This window comes from Lycium barbarum, chromosome 3 (genome assembly GCF_019175385.1).
Source record: "Lycium barbarum isolate Lr01 chromosome 3, ASM1917538v2, whole genome shotgun sequence".
In the NCBI taxonomy this organism is placed as follows: Eukaryota; Viridiplantae; Streptophyta; class Magnoliopsida; order Solanales; family Solanaceae; genus Lycium; species Lycium barbarum.
In genome coordinates, this window is record NC_083339.1 from 141,980,425 (window position 1) to 141,997,917 (window position 17,493).

Consider the following 17,493-nt stretch of genomic DNA (forward strand, 5'->3'; position numbering starts at 1 on the left):
TCATGTCATATTTTAAGTACACTCTATAAAAATTTTCATGAGATTACTCTTTTGTTAGCTTGGCCCAAGTTGAATGACTTTTATGTAACAAAAAATAGAAAAATCACTTTCGGGTGATAATCTTTATGTTAGATAAATTCGATATAAGAAATAATAGAAAAATGACTTTCATGTGCTTCAAAAATTATAATTTTCTTATTATACTCATTATCTTAAAATAAACATCATACTTAACTCTAATGAACTCTTATTCTACCTTTTAAGACCAAACATATGAGGTAAATTAAAGATACCTAAACCTATTAGAAATATGAACTAATAATAACCTAATCATTGTCTATAAAAATCACTTTTGTGTGATAATCTTTAAGTTAGATAAATTCTATATAAGAAATAATAGAAAAATGACTTTTATGTGGTTTAGTTTTTTTTTTTTTTTCTCCGCCTGTGTGAGCTCGCTCACATTGCCGGTCCCAAGCCCGGATAAAGGAGGAGGGTTGCCGAGGGTCAATCGGAAACAACCTCCCTACCCAGGTAGGGGTAAGGCTGCGTACATCTTACCCTCCCCAGACCCCACTATTGTGGGATTACACTGGGTAGTGACCAAATCATACTCATTATCTTAAAATAAACACGTTACTTAACTTTAATGAACTCTTATTCTACCTTTTAAGACCAAACATATGAGGTAATTTAAAGATACCTAAACCTGTTAAAAGTATGAACTAATAATAACCTAATCACTGTCTATGTTAAATTTTTTAGTTTTAAACCGATAAAGCAACATTTAATAACGAAATTACTCATAGGTAAAACTACTACTGGTTGGATATCTCCAAATATTTGAACTTCATAGGTAAAGACTCTTTAATTAATTAGATTTAGAATCGGAATACAGAATTAGTATTTGTTTTAAATTCTATTTTTAATTATTAATTTTTTCATATTTACCAAAATAATCAATAGAAATATGGTAGAATTAAATTAAATAAGTAAAAAAGCCGTTTAATATTTGAAGCATATTTTGGTCAACCAACATTGTTATTCATGCTTGGATGGTGTAAATCAACACTTCGAAGATGTTTTTGTCCATAGCAAAATGACTATCAATTCAATTAATCTAAATCATAATGAAATAAAAAATACTTATCATCACAAAATTGAATGACAAATCAAAGGAGTACATTAGTGGACGATACTTAAAGGGAAAGAAAAAAGGAGATTTACAATTAGCTTGATAGACAAGCAACTCCCAGGTAGGATTAACTTTGATTGGTCGGTATCCAAGCAACGTGAATAAGAGGAATACATGAATCCTCATGGGAATCAATTTGAGTTGCTAACTAAAAGCAATAAAAAATTGAATTTTAAAAATTTCCAAAATTCTCAATGAACGAAATTCCAGTTGAATCCAACTCTACTATTAGACAAAGTCTAGGACATTATAATTTTAACCATCGTTCAATTATTTTTTAAAAACATAATTTAACTTTGAAAGGGTATAAAAGTAGTTCAATATTTAAGTGATATTTTAATCAACCAATATTTATATCCATGCTTTTATAATAACTAGTTTCTACGATCGTGCCTTGCATGATAATACCAAAACTTGCTATAATTGAGTTGTTGGTTAATATGCAAATTCACTTTACATTACTTTCTAATTATAGTTATGATATTTTAGGAAATATTTTTTATTCAAAAACACTTGGTAATAATTGGCAACACGATCGTGCCTTTCTACGGCATGATTTTTTTAAAAAAATTGTTTTTATTATATGGGAGATAGGGGAAGGGGATTACAACGTGAGATTTAAATTCTCACAAACAAGGTAAAAGTTTAGGTAGTCAATCAACTGAGTTACTAGATCCCTACAGACATGAATTATTTTGTATTTGAGTTTACTTGAAATTAAAAATCTTGTAAAATCACGTCGTCATTAGCGTAAATAATTTTAAGGAAAGTCATTTTAACATAAAGGTGTTTATCAACACCTTTTGGCCTTATCAACACTTTTTGGCCAAACACTTCAGCGGCTTACTATCAGTTTCAGCACTTTTATCAAAATACGTAACTGATTATTTATTAAATCAATTTCAACACTTAAAAACGCTTATCGACACTTAATGCTTATAAGCTACTTCAAATTAGATTTTAAAAAGGTTGTGCGAGAAAAGGGGCAATTCGCAGGATTGCCCCGATTTTGGGGTGGTCTCTAAAATTTGCCCATCAAATTGGAGATATTTAATTTTTACTCTTCGCCTAAAAAAGTGATTGAAAATATCTTTGGGTTCTGGGTTCAAAACCGAGCTCAGTCCAAAAAAAAAAACGCAAGACGAACTTTTGTCTTAAATATTTTTTTTTATTACAAAGCTGGGATTCGAATTCAAAATTTCAAGATACTTTTAACTATTTTTCTAATCGAATGACAAAAATTAAAGAGAGACAAAAATTAAAGACACGGGTCTTTGAAGGGTAATCCCCGCCAAAAAGAAGGCGGTGAAGGACTTGTCCGAACAGATATGTTATGGTCAAGACGGCAAACCAAACAGAAATCCTTGTTCCCCATTACTATGAAGCTAACCGGAAATCAAATAAAAAATGGATTTGTCAACAGCGAAATTGACACCAGTTATGTTTTCAACTCCCTCCGCTCGATCTCCATTCTTTCTTTCGTTATCATTCCGTCGCAACATCATTGCCTAGGTAACGTGTTTTGTTTCTTTTAGGAGTTTATTTGCTTTATGCATATCATGGACTGATATGGGTGCTATTTTTTTGGTATGTTCCGTTACATATTTGCCTATATATTAGGCTTGAACCTTTGAATGAAAGTATCAGTTTTCTAGCCATTATTCTCTTCAGCCCTTACGTATCTTTTTTCTTTTTCTTCTATTTCCAACAGTGGTATCCGAGCCAGGTTATCCTGAGAGGGAAAACAAGTGAGGCAGCCAAAATTTCTTTCATCTCCTTTTACATTTAGCCAATGGCCACAGAAAAAAATTTTGTGCAAGCAGCTATTCCACACTTTGATGGTCACTATGATCATTGGAGCATGTTAATGGAGAATTTCATGCGGTCCAAGGAGTATTGGCAGGTCATCGAAAATGGAATTCAGCAGCCAGCAACTGGCACAACTTTGACAGATTCACAAAAAGAAGAACTCGAAGCTAGAAAGCTAAAAGACCTGAAAGCAAAAAACTATCTCTTTCAGGCAATTGATCGTCCCATCTTGGAAACAATTCTTTGCAAAGAAACTTCCAAAGATATTTGGGATTCCATGAAGAAGAAGTATCAAGGCTCTACAAGGGTGAAGCGTGCACAGCTTCAAGCTTTGAGAAAGGATTTTGAAACACTAGAGATGAAGGAAGGAGAATCTGTCACCAATTATTGTGCTAGAACAATGGAAATCACCAACAAAATGCGTTTCCACGGTGAGAAGATAGACGATGTTTCCATTGTGGAGAAGATTTTGCGGTCGCTGACACCAAAATATAATTATGTGGTCTGCTCAATCGAAGAGTCAAAAGATATAGATGCACTATCTCTTGATGAATTGCAAAGTTCTTTACTGGTTCATGAACAGAAGATGAACAAAAATTCCACGGTACAGGAGCAAGCATTGAAGGCTTCTACAAATACTCATTCCAATAACCATAGAGGAAGGGGTAGAGGTAGAGGCCGAGCAAGAGGAAGAGGAGATCGTGGAGGCAGAGATTTCAGCAGAAATTTCAAAGCCAACACTGATCAATTTCAAGGCAAAGGCAGAGGTCGAGACCATGACAAATCCAAGGTAGAATGCTATAGATGTCACAGATTTGGTCATTATGCATCAGATTTGTTATATCCCGTAATTTTATACGTCGAGTTATTCGCAAAAGAATCGACTCAAGTTAAAGACGGGATCATTTTCGGATACGAAGTAGAAATCTTTAATTTCCGGTCTCTATTAGAAAATGAATTGCTTATGAATTTTACTTAGTGTAAAAATATTAATGGAAAGTTGGGATTAATTTACCATGATTAGATTATTAAGTGGGGATTAGTGATTAATTAATCTAATTATCGAAAAGTGGGCCCTACGACACGTGGCGAGATTTGGTTGGACTTGAATAAAGATGGACACATGTCATGAAAAATTGACACATGTCCACTTTGTAAAGATAAAATATATAGGCATAAGTGGAAGACTAAGTCATCACTTATACCACAAATTAGTCTTGCAAATTAGGTCTTAGAGAGAGGGGCTCTCAAGCCTAGAGAGAGAGAGAAGATCGCGGGTACTGTCCCGTCCACTGTTCACGGCGGGCTACTATTCATAGGCGGCGCTACTGTTCACGGCGCACTATTCACGGCGGCGCTACTGTTCACGCCGCCACTGTTCACGGCCAGCCCATTTTTGCCCCCTTCTACACAATTAATTGGAGAGATTTGAAGATTTAGAGGAGGAAAAAAGATGGAGCTCATGGTAGCCATGGCTTTCTTGAAGACATTTCATGGTGAAAAATTAGAGCTTGTCTCTAAGGTAAGATTTAATTCTTTTCTACATGTTTTGGAGGTAGTTTAGACTTGTATAGCTTGGTAGATGTGTGTTGAATACAAACGGGTTATGTATGTTGATGTTGAATTATAAATTGAGCCGTGTAAGGGGGGGTGTTTTGAGTAAGAATGATGAATTGATTTTAGTAGCATTATGGAGGAATTAAATGGTTAAATTTAAAGTTGTGTTGTTTTATGGACATGTTGTTATCCTTGCTGAATTGAAAGGATTAAGGGTATGATTATGCTCATATGATTATTGTTGTTGTTATCATGGATTATGTGATGAGAATGAAGGAATTTAATGGTTAGAGTTGGAGTTAAATTTGTTGTGGGTTGTTATAAGGATTATAATGATAATAATGTGCTTTACTTGCATATGGATAGATGATGTAGTTGTGGTGTAGCTGCTGCAGTATTTCATTAAATTTGCTGAAAAGATTGCATGAAATACGGTATAAGAAGTGAAAAGGGGGCTGCTCTATGCTAGGGGGCTGTTTTCGGCCATAGATGGAAAAATTGTGGATTGTTGGAAATATTATGTGAATTGTTTAGAATGTTCTTGGATGTTGTTAGTATGGGTTTGGGTTAGTATTTGAATGTATAAGTGTTGATGTTGGCTTTGAGGTAAACCGTTGAATTGAATATTTGGAAAGTTGTCGTATGGTGTAAAAAAGAGCTATTAATGTTATTTTGCCTTTCGAATTGATTATCGATGTTGCTAGGTTGGTTATTGTGGTTGTTGTTGCTGATTTTGAGCGAGTTAAATTCTCGGGTTAACCTATTTACAGGGGAAGTGCTGCCGAATTTTCTGTAGAATTTAGAATTAGTTGGAATAAATGACTTAAGTACCTATGGCTAATGTTTGATATTCGTTGGCGTATTCATAGGCCTTGGGGAGCCCGAGGCGTAGGTTGGGATTAATTTTAGTTGGGCAAACTTGGAGCGCGTACGAGGTATGTAAAGCGCAACCCTTCTTTCTTTTGGCATGCCTTAGTTTTCAATAGGCTAGATTATAAGCCTTGAGGAAAATTCTAAGATTCGAAATCCGAGCATGTTATGAGCCTTATAAATATTCCTTGGCACTCTTATGTATGATTTGATGAAATATGAACCATTATGTCTTTGAAATAATCGCTTTCCGAACTTTGCATAAAAAAGTTTCACTTTAAAGAATTTCGTAATTTGTAAACGCCATATCTTTCACAGAAAGGCTCGGATTGCTTCAATAATTTTTGTAGAAGTTTATATGGCATATAATGAGTATGTTTTCCATAGGCGGGCCCGACTCGGGTAAATACCCGTCCGTGGGCCCCGCGACTTTCCTTTATGTAATTCGGGAACTTTTGAAAGAATTCGTTATGACTATTATTTCGATTTTCAAGTATGATCATTTTACTTATATTTGAGTCTATGATAATGATTTTATGCATATGGTTACTCATGACTCTGCTCGTGCGTTCTGTTATATCTTTCGCCGGTTCCCGGGCCGGTTCTGTTATCGTGCGCACTTTGATATACTCCGAAGTTATGCTGTGTTTATGGTTCACCGAGCTACTCGCAAAAGAGGGTCGGGTTCCACATATATTTGGTGTTATGCTGTGTATGGCGTTATGTTGTGATGTGATATGTGACGGGGATACGGAGATTTGAAACATTCTGGTGTTATGCTGTGTTATGGCGCCATCGACGGGCGGGCGACCATATTCTTCTGTACCCTACGCATGACTTACATATTTTTGAAAGTAAACAAATTTTGATATGTTGGATTTATACTTATGTTCTGTACTACTATTTCGTTTATGCCTCAGATTTGTTTCTGTATTTTCTGCTTTGCATACTCAGTACATATTTCGTACTGACCCCCCTTTCTTCGGGGGGCTGCGTTTCATGCTCGCAGGTACAGACGCACAGCCTGGTGATCCACCTGTTTAGGACACCCTTTCTGCTATTCGGAGTGCTCCTCTCTTTCCGGGGCTTATACTTTTGGTATATATATTTATTAGTGCATTTATATATATTCGTTCATGGGTACGGCGAGGCCCTGTCCCGTCATATGATTCTGTCGGTCCGTTTAGAGGTCTGTGGACATGTTTGTGGGTTAGGGTCTTTCTGTATGGATGTATGTACATGTCGTTTGGGCGATCCCATACGCCGAGGCGGCCGGTCCGCATATGTTGTTTGGGCGATCCTATACGCCGAGGCGGCCGGTCCGCATATGTTTATATATTGCTTGGTTAGCCCTGTGTGGCTTTTGTTGGTATTTTCTGCGTGCAGGGTATATTGGATAGTCCGTAAAACAAAGGAAACTCTGCCGAAATTTTTCTGGAAATTACCTAAATCTGAAATAAAGCCTTGTCGGCTTCCGCCATATACTAGAATGAGTTGATAGAATTTGAGATAATATTTGATAGATGGGTTCGGGTGCCCAGATCGGGCACTAGTCACGGCCTACGGGGTTGGGTCGTGACAAGATTGTTATACTAGACTGCCTAATGATAAAGAAAAGGAAGAAAGTGCCAACTTTGTCGAAAATAAGGAAGTAGAAACTTTGTTAATGGCTGTCCAAGATGGAATAAAACATGAGTCGGATATTTGGTATATAGATACCGGATGTAGTAACCACATGTGTGGAAGTAAATTTTCTTTTTCATCTCTAAATGAAAATTTCCATTCCACTGTGGCATTTGGTGATTGTTCTACTATTGAAGTGATGGGGAAAGGTGATATCAAGATTAAAACCAAGAATGGTTTTGTTGAAACAATCTCTAATGTGTTGTATGTTCCCGACTTGAAAAGCAACTTACTTAGTGCTGGTCAGTTGCAAGAGAAGGGTTATGTCATCACTATTAAGAAGGGTGAGTGTGAAATTTATGATCCTGTGAGAGGAGCTATTGCAGTAGTTCAAATGAGCTCAAACAGATTATTTCCGCTAAAGATTGATGATATTCAATCTTGTTTGATGGCTGAAGTCAAGGATTCCTCATGGTTGTGGCATTTTCGTTATGGTCATTTGAGTTTTGGAGGATTGAAGACACTCCACCAAAAAAACATGGTCACAGGGCTTCCTCAAATCACTGCTCCTTCCAAAATCTGTGAAGAATGTGTTGTTAGCAAACAACCTCGCTCTCAATTTCCTAAAGGAAAGTCATGGAGAGCAAAGGATGTTTTGGAGCTTGTGCATTCAGATCTCTGTGGTCCAATAAACCCAACATCCAATGGAGGTAAAAGATATTTAATCACTTTTACCGATGATTTTTCAAGGAAAACTTGGGTTTATTTTTTGCAAGAGAAATCTGAAGTTTTTTCAACATTTAAAAGCTTCAAAGTTCGTGTGGAAAATGAAGCAAAAAAAAATATCAAGACTCTCCGAACAGATCGTGGTGGCGAATATTGTTCGAAAGAATTTGAAGGTTTTTGTATAGATCATGGCATTCGGAGAGAGCTTACAACTGCGTATACACCACAACAGAATTGTGTATCGGAGAGAAAAAACAGAACCATCCTCAACATGGTGAGAAGTTTGTTGGCAAGAGGAAGCGTTCCAAAAACTTTCTGGCCCGAGGCCGTAAATTGGAGTATTCATATTTTAAACAGAAGCCCAACTTTTTCTGTTCAAAATATGACACCGGAGGAGGCATGGAATGGGAGAAAACCAACAGTAGATCATTTTAGAATTTTTGGATGCATCGCATATGCTCATGTCGCAGACCAGAAGAGGAAGAAACTTGATGACAAGGCTGAAAAATGTGTTTTTCTTGGTGTAAGTGAATTTTCCAAAGCATATAAATTGTTCAATCCATTGACAAGGAAGATTGTTATCAGTAGGGATGTTGTTTTTGATGAGGAGAACACTTGGGATTGGAATGGGCAGCAGCCTACGCAAGTACTCTATGATAGTGACGTTGAACCAGAGAAATTTTCAGCAACTTGCACACCTAAAAATTCAGCAACTTCAGCAACAGTTGCTGTAGAAAATGAAGAAACAACTCGGTCTGTTGGGCGTATTAGAAGAAGGCCTGCTTGGATGGAAGATTATGAGGTAACTGGAATTGAAGATCCAATTACTCACTTTGCTTTGTTTTCAGATTGTGATCCTACGTCTTTTGAGAGTGCCGTGAAGGAAGAAAAATGGAGAAAAGCAATGGATGATGAAATTAATGCCATTGAACGAAATGATACTTGGGAGCTATCTGATCTTCCAAATGGACAGAAAACTATTGGAGTAAAATGGGTCTTCAAAACAAAGTTGAAGGAAAACGGTGAAGTTGACAAGTACAAGGCACGTTTAGTGGCTAAGGGGTACAAGCAAGAATACGGGATCGATTATGCAGAAGTATTTTCTCCCGTTGCGAGGCATGATACAATCAGATTGGTAATTGCGTTGGCGGCTCAGAAATCTTGGCCTATTTTCCAGTTAGACGTCAAGTCGGCATTCTTACATGGGTACTTGGACGAACAGGTATTTGTTGAACAACCCCCAGGTTATGTTAAAATTGGAAATGAGCATAAGGTTTACAAATTGAAAAAGGCCCTTTATGGACTAAAACAGGCTCCCCGAGCTTGGTATAGTCGCATTGAGGGGTATTTTCTAAAAGTTGGTTTTTTCGAAATGTCCTTATGAGCATACACTTTTTGTTAAGATTGGGGATCAAGGAAAAATACTCATTATTTGTTTGTATGTAGATGATCTTATATTTACTGGAAACTGTGGTGTGATGATTGAAGAATTCAAGAGGTCAATGATGGATGAGTTTGCAATGTCCGATCTCGGATTAATGCATTACTTTCTTGGCATAGAAGTAGTGCAATCTGATGACGGAATCTTCATTTCTCAGAAGAAATATATAGGAGAAATTCTAGACAGATTTCAGATGAGGGATTGTAATCCTGTTAACACTCCTACAGAGCTTGGTTTGAAGCTACACAAAGATCCCACTGGGAAGAAGGTTGACAGCACACTTTACAAACAGGTTGTGGGCAGTTTGATGTATCTCACTGCAACAAGGCCCGACATAATGTACTCTGTGAGTTTAATCAGTAGGTATATGGAGAATCCCACAGAAATGCACTTGTCGGCAGCGAAGAGAATTCTCCGTTACTTGCAAGGAACGAGAGACTTTGGGATATTTTATAAGAAGAATGAAAAATCCAAGTTGCTCGGTTATACTGACAGCGACTATGCTGGTGATCAAGATCAAAGCACTACAGGTTATGCTTTTATGTTCGGGTCTGGTGCTATTTCATGGTCAGCTAAGAAGCAACCAATTGTCACGTTGTCTAGTACGGAAGCCGAGTTTGTTGCTGCAACTGCTTGTGCTTGTCAAGCTATTTGGTTGAGGAGACTTCTAGAGGAGTTGAAATTCAAGCAACCAGGAGCTACCAAGATCTTTTGTGACAACAATTCCGCAATCCAACTATCCAAGAACCCAGTGCTACATGGAAGAAGCAAGCACATTGATGTGAAGTTTTATTTCTTAAGAGATCTTAGCAATAATGAAACAATTGAATTGATCTATTGCAGGAGTGAAGATCAGGTTGCGGATATTTTCACCAAGGCCTTGAAGATGGAGTCATTCATGAAACTTAGAAGGCTGCTAGGTGTCTGCACAATTAAAGATGTAAACTGACTGTTAGCAAACTGACTGTTGAAATATTAGTCTGTTTTGTTTGCTTCTACTAGTTGACCTAGTCTTTAGGAATTAATTATGTTTTTTTTGTTTGTTTGAATCAGTCCAAGTTGTTATGATTTTTAGGGATAAGTGGAGTAACGTGTTTTGTTTCTTTTAGGAGTTTATTTGCTTTATGCATATCATGGACTGATATGGGTGCTATTTTTTTGGTATGTTCCATTACATATTTGCCTATATATTAGGCTTGAACCTTTGAATGAAAGTATCAGTTTTCTAGCCATTATTCTCTTCAGCCCTTACGTATCTTTTTTCTTTTTCTTCTGTTTCCAACACCTGCAATATCAGAACGAACAACGATTACCGGAAACGTTACAGGGACTCAAATTACAATTCTACGCCTGTAAAATCGAATTCTCACTCTTCTAATTGGTGGCCCCACCCATCGAATTCTAAAACAGTGGATTCGAACACTAGAGTAGGGACCACTTGTGTTGATAGGATTGTACTGAGGTTGAGAAACTTAGGAGAAGAAGAGAAATTGGATTCGAGAGTGTTGGTTAATGAGAAATTAGGTCATTTATTGAACAGGGTTTGGGTTAGACCGGATATGATATTAGCAGAGAGTGATGGTGAAGGAGATAATACATTATTGTTACCGTGGGAACAACAAAATGTGAATGGACAGGAGGAGGAGAGAGGAGGGCGGTTAAGGCACCGACATTGGCTGAATTGACGATTGAGGATGAGGAGAATGGCTGCTACTTTGAGAGAAAGAGTTAGTGTACCTAAAGCTGGGGTTACAGGACTAGTCTTGGAAAAGATTCATCATACATGGAGCAAGAATGAGCTTGTAAATCTTAAGTTTCATCAGGATTTGGCTCGTGATATGAACACTGCCCACATGATTGTTGAGGTTACTTCACTTGGTTACCTGTCCATAATCATGTATTGTTTTTAATACAGTACAACACGGATATAATATGTAAGATTAGATAACACTTGTGAAGCAATAATAGGAATTGGCAGTACTGTTGAAGAAAGAGTTTTATTCAAATATCTTCTTTTGATCGTAAATGGTGGTGGAACAATATTCATCACTATCAAAACGAATGAATGTCATATATGGATTCCATATAGATGTATAGTTACTTGAATTTGTTTCGAAATACAATAATTTTTCGTTGAAGATAGTCAAGATACAATATCTGTCAAACATAGTTGTAAACTTCCCCTATTTGCAACCACCAGTTCAACTCATATTATTGAATATTAAATCTCAATTTCAATTCCAACCTATTTGGTAATAGTTTATAAGAATAGATTTATTAGTCAACTTAGAGTGATACCTGCAAACTCATTAGCATGAACCAGTTGATCTGAGTTTTCATTATCCTTATTGTCTATTTATTTTATTTTTATTTTGTTTTATGTTTTATTACTTGTACTTTACCTGAATATTGTAATTGCGAAAAATATGCAGTGTGTTAACTTCTTCTTTTTTTTTTTTTGGGGTTTGTCAGCGTCGAACTGGAGGGCTTGTGATATGGAGGTCTGGGAGCGTTATGGCGGTGTACCGAGGAAGTAACTATGAGGGGTTTTCTTCAAAATCTCAACCTGTAAATGAGGAAGGTGATGCTCTATCTGTTCCAGATGTTTCCTCTAATAAATTTATTGCAAAAGATAACAAAAGTTATAGTCCGGTTATTGAAAATCGTAATCGAGTTCATCCTAAGCGTGTCCAAAGCACGACTGAAGATGAATCGGAATGCAATAAGCTATTAGACGGTTTAGGCCCACGTTTTGAGGATTGGTGGGGTATGGGAGTACTTCCTGTTGATGCCGATTTACTCCCCCAGACAATTCCTGGATACAAAACACCGTTCCGGCTTCTTCCTACAGGGATGAGATCATGCCTAACAAATGGTGAAATGACTAATTTGCGAAAAATTGCTAAATCACTGCCTTGTCATTTTGCTCTGGCTAAATTTCAACCATTTAAATACCAGTATACTGTTTTTAATTGTTAGCGTGAAAAACACGGTATCTTTCTGGTGTGCCTTTTAGGAAGAAATAGGAATCATCAAGGGTTGGCTGCTGCTATAATCAAGCTTTGGGAGAAAAGCTTAGTTGTGAAAATCGCAGTCAAACGTGGCATTCAGAACACAAACAACAAGCTCATGGCTGATGAGCTAAAGGTTTGTTAGAATGTTTGATATTATTTTATCCCATATAATAAGAAAAAAGAGAGAAGAATGTTTTGATATTTGAGTTTCTTCTGTTTATGATATCCCTTCTTTGAGTCTTTCTGCAATGTCATTTGAATTGGCAGTACTGTGTAGTGGGTACTATTTATCTTGCAGAGAATTGCAGTTTTATCTTTAATTTGATGATGTTAGGGTCGTTAGTCATATCACAAGCTTCTTGTCTAAAACTAAATAATGTTAAGGAGTCCTTGATAACTCAAATGGTCATAGCTTCTTATTCCACCTTCAAGATAGAAATGTTGGCTCATGTGTTCTCTTCCCTCCTTCTGCAGGTGCCACTGTTGTAGTTCTAAAAAGAAGTAAAAGTTAATTTTGTTTATATGAATTGGAAGAGAAGAAAATCAGAGAAGATCTTAAAATTTGAGAGATATCTATGGTTTGCCACTTTTAAAGTGCTTTATTTAACCCATTATGCGGACTACTCAATAGAAAATCGCCTGAAATATTCATTTTTTGCATCATATGTGATCTTGGGACTCATTGTAAGCTTTTTACGCTAATAGTTTCAGTTATCACCATTGGGTGATTAGTTTGATATTTGATATTACTTAAACAGTTTGGTATGGTTATTGGCTTTTCAAGAAATGTTGGAATTTCGTGCAAATATTCATACGTGATGTTTAGATAGAGTTTTTTTTGTTATTGTTGTGGAATAAGTGGAGCTTCCATGAGAATATTTGTGTTGTACGGATGGAATGACGATGATTTGTTGGTACATTAGGATGCCTCCCATTTCCGGGGGGTGTGGGGGGGGGGGGGGGGTGTGTATAACCTCACTGAGTGGCACATATTATTTGCATGCCATTGAATTGGAGATTTGTCGAGTTTTATTGCTAACATGTGAGCTGCATGACAGATACTAACTGGGGGAGTTCTCCTTCTAAGAAATAAATATTACATAATCATTCATCGAGGAAAGGATTTCCTCCCGCCTAGTGTTGCAGCTGATTTAGCAGAAAGGCGAGAGATAATAGAACAAATTCAAGATGTTGAAGAGAAAAAGCGGACTGTGCCTGCTGAAGTAGCCACAGCAACACCGTTGGCTACAGAAGGCCACGCTGTTGCTGATACTTTGGCAGAATTTTATGAAGCTCAAGCTCGGTGGGAGAGAGAAGTATCTACAGAAGAACGTGAAGACGGCCAGAGTAGTTAAGCGGTTTGAACGTAAACTTGGGATTGTAAGTATATTTTTTCACTTCTAGTTGAAAAGCACATTTTTAATTTATAACACTTTTAAAAGTTTCTCGCATTAGAGCTCTTTCAAGATAAAGCATTGCTTTTTTATGCTACCATTCTAAAAGAAAACTAAAGCATTGCTTTTATTATGTTTGTCTTAGAATTCTGTTGCAAATGTACGTCTTGTCTGAAGTCGGTTCAATTTCCTTTTATGATTTTGAGAAGAAAGTTTCGTTCAATCTAGGTGTATTTATACTATTTAGCTATGAGAAAGTGTCAACAGATGAGCTATAGAATTTATTACATGCTTTAAGTTGTTATCCTTGTCATTTGTGATTTTACCCTCAGAATCATTTGTGCATAGACTCTTTTGATTTTTCCGAATTTGTTGTTTATCTATCGTTTTTAACTCTTTAGAGATTAAGATTTGTCTTTCATTCCCTTTTTTTATGTTTTTTTTTTTTTAAGGGTCTTCTTAAGGTCTGCGTATCTTCCGAGATAGGGGTAAGGTGTGTGTACACTTTACCCTCCCTAGACCCCACATTGTGGGATTTCACTGGGTATGTTGTTCTTGGTCTTCTTAAAACGTCCTGCAAAAAAAAAATGTTTTCAATTTTGCCCTTAAATCTTGTTTCCGAAATTGTTTTCTTCGGGTCTGATTTATTTTCATTTTGTGATTGTTTCGTCTATTAATAGTTTTTATGTGATGCTTGAACAGTACCGGGCCAAGAAGCTTAAAGCAGAGAAACGTCTAGCTAAGATTGTGGAATCCTCGATTCCTACTGGTCCTTCTGATGACCTAGAAACAATCACAGAAGAGGAGAGGGTCATGTACCGGAGAGTTGGATTAAAAATGAAGTCATACTTGCCCCTTGGTGAGTTTTCATTGTTCTTGGATGTAAACAAAAAATCATTGTCAATCTGTTGATTACTACCTATATTAAAGTGAGAACTCATGTAAATGTTTACCAACCAGGTCTTTGTGGCGTCTTTGATGGTGTTATTGAAAACATGCATCTGCACTGGAAACACAGAGAACTTGTAAAGTTACTATTAAAGGAAAAGGAACTTGCTTTTGTTGAAGAAACAGCTAGACTTTTGGAATATGAAAGTGGTGGGATTTTAGTGGCAATAGAAAGAGTGCGTAAACATTATGCTGTTATTTTCTACCGTGGGAAGAACTATCGGCGGCCCATCAGCATCAGGCCAAGGAACCTTTTGACAAAAGGCAAAAGCACTAAAGCGCAGAGTGGCATTGCAGCGTTACAAGGTTTTTCTTCTTATACATGTCAGCTTTCTCTTTAAGAAATGATGTTATCTGACCTCATACTGATCATGTACTTGTTTTATCTGGCATCCCAAATGCTGTCTTTTAGGCTCTCTGCCAGCATATTGCAGAGCTGGAGAATATGATAGAGCAAGCGAAAAGGGGAATTGTGAGAAATAAAATCTGATCTTGAATAATGTGTTCTTGTAGTGAAGTTTGCATTATAGCGTGTGTTACCGTTTTTCATGTTTCCATTCACTTTGCTTCTTCTTGATTTAGTTTGGGTCTTTAGGTATACTGTGCTTATGTGTCAGATGGCAAGCTTTATAGTTTATACTGCTTGAACTTATATTTTCATGCATCGTGATAATTAATAGTCCTAACTCCAGTAGATAGTCCAATGGTTTGTTCTTCATTTCTTTGTCTCTATCCCTTTTCATTTCTACTTCATGATGCAGATTCCAGCTGTTTCTTTGAAATTTTCCCAGAATTTGTAAACCTTTCAGTTGGCTTTTCAAAAAATTAACTGGATCTGTTCTTAGTGCATAATGTATCCTCGCATCTTTCAAGTATCAACTACGGAGCATAGAGAACTAAATTTAAATCAGAATATTAATATATTATTCATTTCAAAGGCCAAATCTTGCATTGTTGAAGATATTCTTGAACCAGCTATATTCTTTTTTCTAAAATTGATGTCCTATAAATGACCATATAGTAGTTTTTACAGAGAAATATATTTCTGAACATTTCTGAAAAAAAAAGTTCTTTTAGTATTCAGGAACATTTGTTTATCTATAATATTCAGAAATGTATTTCTCTGTAAAAACTACTATATGGTCATTTATAGGACATCAATTTTAGAAAAAAGAATATAGCTGGTTCAAGAATATCTTCAACAATGCAAGATTTGGCCTTTGAAATGAATAATATATTAATATTCTGACTTAAATTTAGTTCTCTATGCTCCGTAGTTGATACTTGAAAGATGCGAGGATACATTATGCACTAAGAACAGATCCAGTTAATTTTTTGAAAAGCCAACTGAAAGGTTTACAAATTTCAGGGAAATTTTCAAAGAAACAGCTGGAATCTGCATCATGAAGTAGAAATGAAAAGGGATAGAGACAAAGAAATGAAGAACAAACCATTGGACTATCTACTGGAGTTAGAGCCTGTTTGGATGGGCTTAAAATAAGCAGCTTATAAGCTGTTTCCAGCTTGTAAGCCAAAAAAAAAAATAAGTTGGGGTAAGGAGCCAGAAAGATGGAGGCCTGACTTCATTATGCAGGAAGCTTCAGTCATCAGTACTGAGGACCAAGACTGGTTGCAAAGGGAATTCAAGGAAGAGGAAGTTCTAAACTCTGTTAAACTTTGTGCAGGTGACAAGGCCCCGGGGCCTGATGGCTTCCCTATGAGCTTTTATCAATCCTACTGGGAGTTTCTAAAGGATGATATAATGAATACCATACACCATTTCCATTCACGCCAAGTCTTTGAAAAAAGCTTCAATGCTACATATATTGCTCTCATTCCTAAAAAGACTGGTGCAGTGGAGCTTAGAGATTACAGACCAATCAGTTTGATCAGTGGTGTGTACAAAATTATTGCCAAGACTTTGACAGAGAGACTGAAGAAGGAATTAGGGATCTAAGGAGACAAAACAATTCTTTGCTCATGAAATGGTTGTGGAGATTCAATGGGGAAAAACAAGCCTTGTGGAAGGAAGTGGTTATAAGCAAATATGGGCAGACAGACCACTGGTGCACTGATATTGTAACTAGTACTTATGGGACCTGAGTATGGAGAACCATTAGGAACTTTTGGCCCAAATTAGCAGAGAATATATCCTATAGGGTGGGAACTGGGAGCAAAATTCTATTCTGGAAGGATTTATGGATTGGTCAGGTGACTTTGATGCAAACTTTCCCAAACCTATTTAATATCAGTTCTGCACCTAATGTTACAGTGGCTGAAAATTGGTCTTAACAGGGTTGGGATATCACACTTAGAAGGCATCTCAATGACTGGGAAGTGAACAGCTTTGTTGAGTTGATGAATGTTCTTGAAGGCTTCAGTGGTAATAATACTCTTCCTGATACCATCAGATGGAAACAAGAAAATGATGGGTTATTCTCAGTAAGCAGAAGCTATAGAAAAGAAGCAGAATTGCATCCTCAGATCAGGCCAGGTCCTTGGAAGCAGGTTTGGAAAAGTATGGCACCAACAAAGGTTAAGTGCTTTACTTGGCTGGTAGTCAGGAAAGCTTGTCTCACTCATGAGAGATTACAGAGAAGGGAGTTCCATATTGCTTCCAGTTGCTTCCTATGTTGTGAGAAAGGAGAGACAAATAACCATTTGTTTCTCCATTGCAAATTCACTTCTCAATTATGGTCTTTATTCTTCAGTCTAACCGAGATCAAATGGACTATGCCTGAGCATAAATCAGATCTTCTAAGCTGCTGGATTAGGAGAGGGGGCAGTAAGAGTCAGAAGAAATGGTGAAGATTAATCCCACCATGTATTTGGTGGACAATTTGGAAGGAGAGAAATGACAGATGTTTTGAAGACAAAATTAACAGCATTCAGAAAGTTAAAGGAAGATGCATTGCT

General features: G+C 36.8%; 1 pseudogene; it reads left to right on the forward strand.

Annotated features, from left to right (window-relative positions):
- Nucleotides 1-10,364: 10,364 nt before the first annotated feature.
- On the forward strand, nt 10,365-16,451 carry LOC132631496 (CRM-domain containing factor CFM3, chloroplastic/mitochondrial-like; annotated as a pseudogene).
- The last annotated feature ends 1,042 nt before the right edge of the window (nt 16,452-17,493 follow it).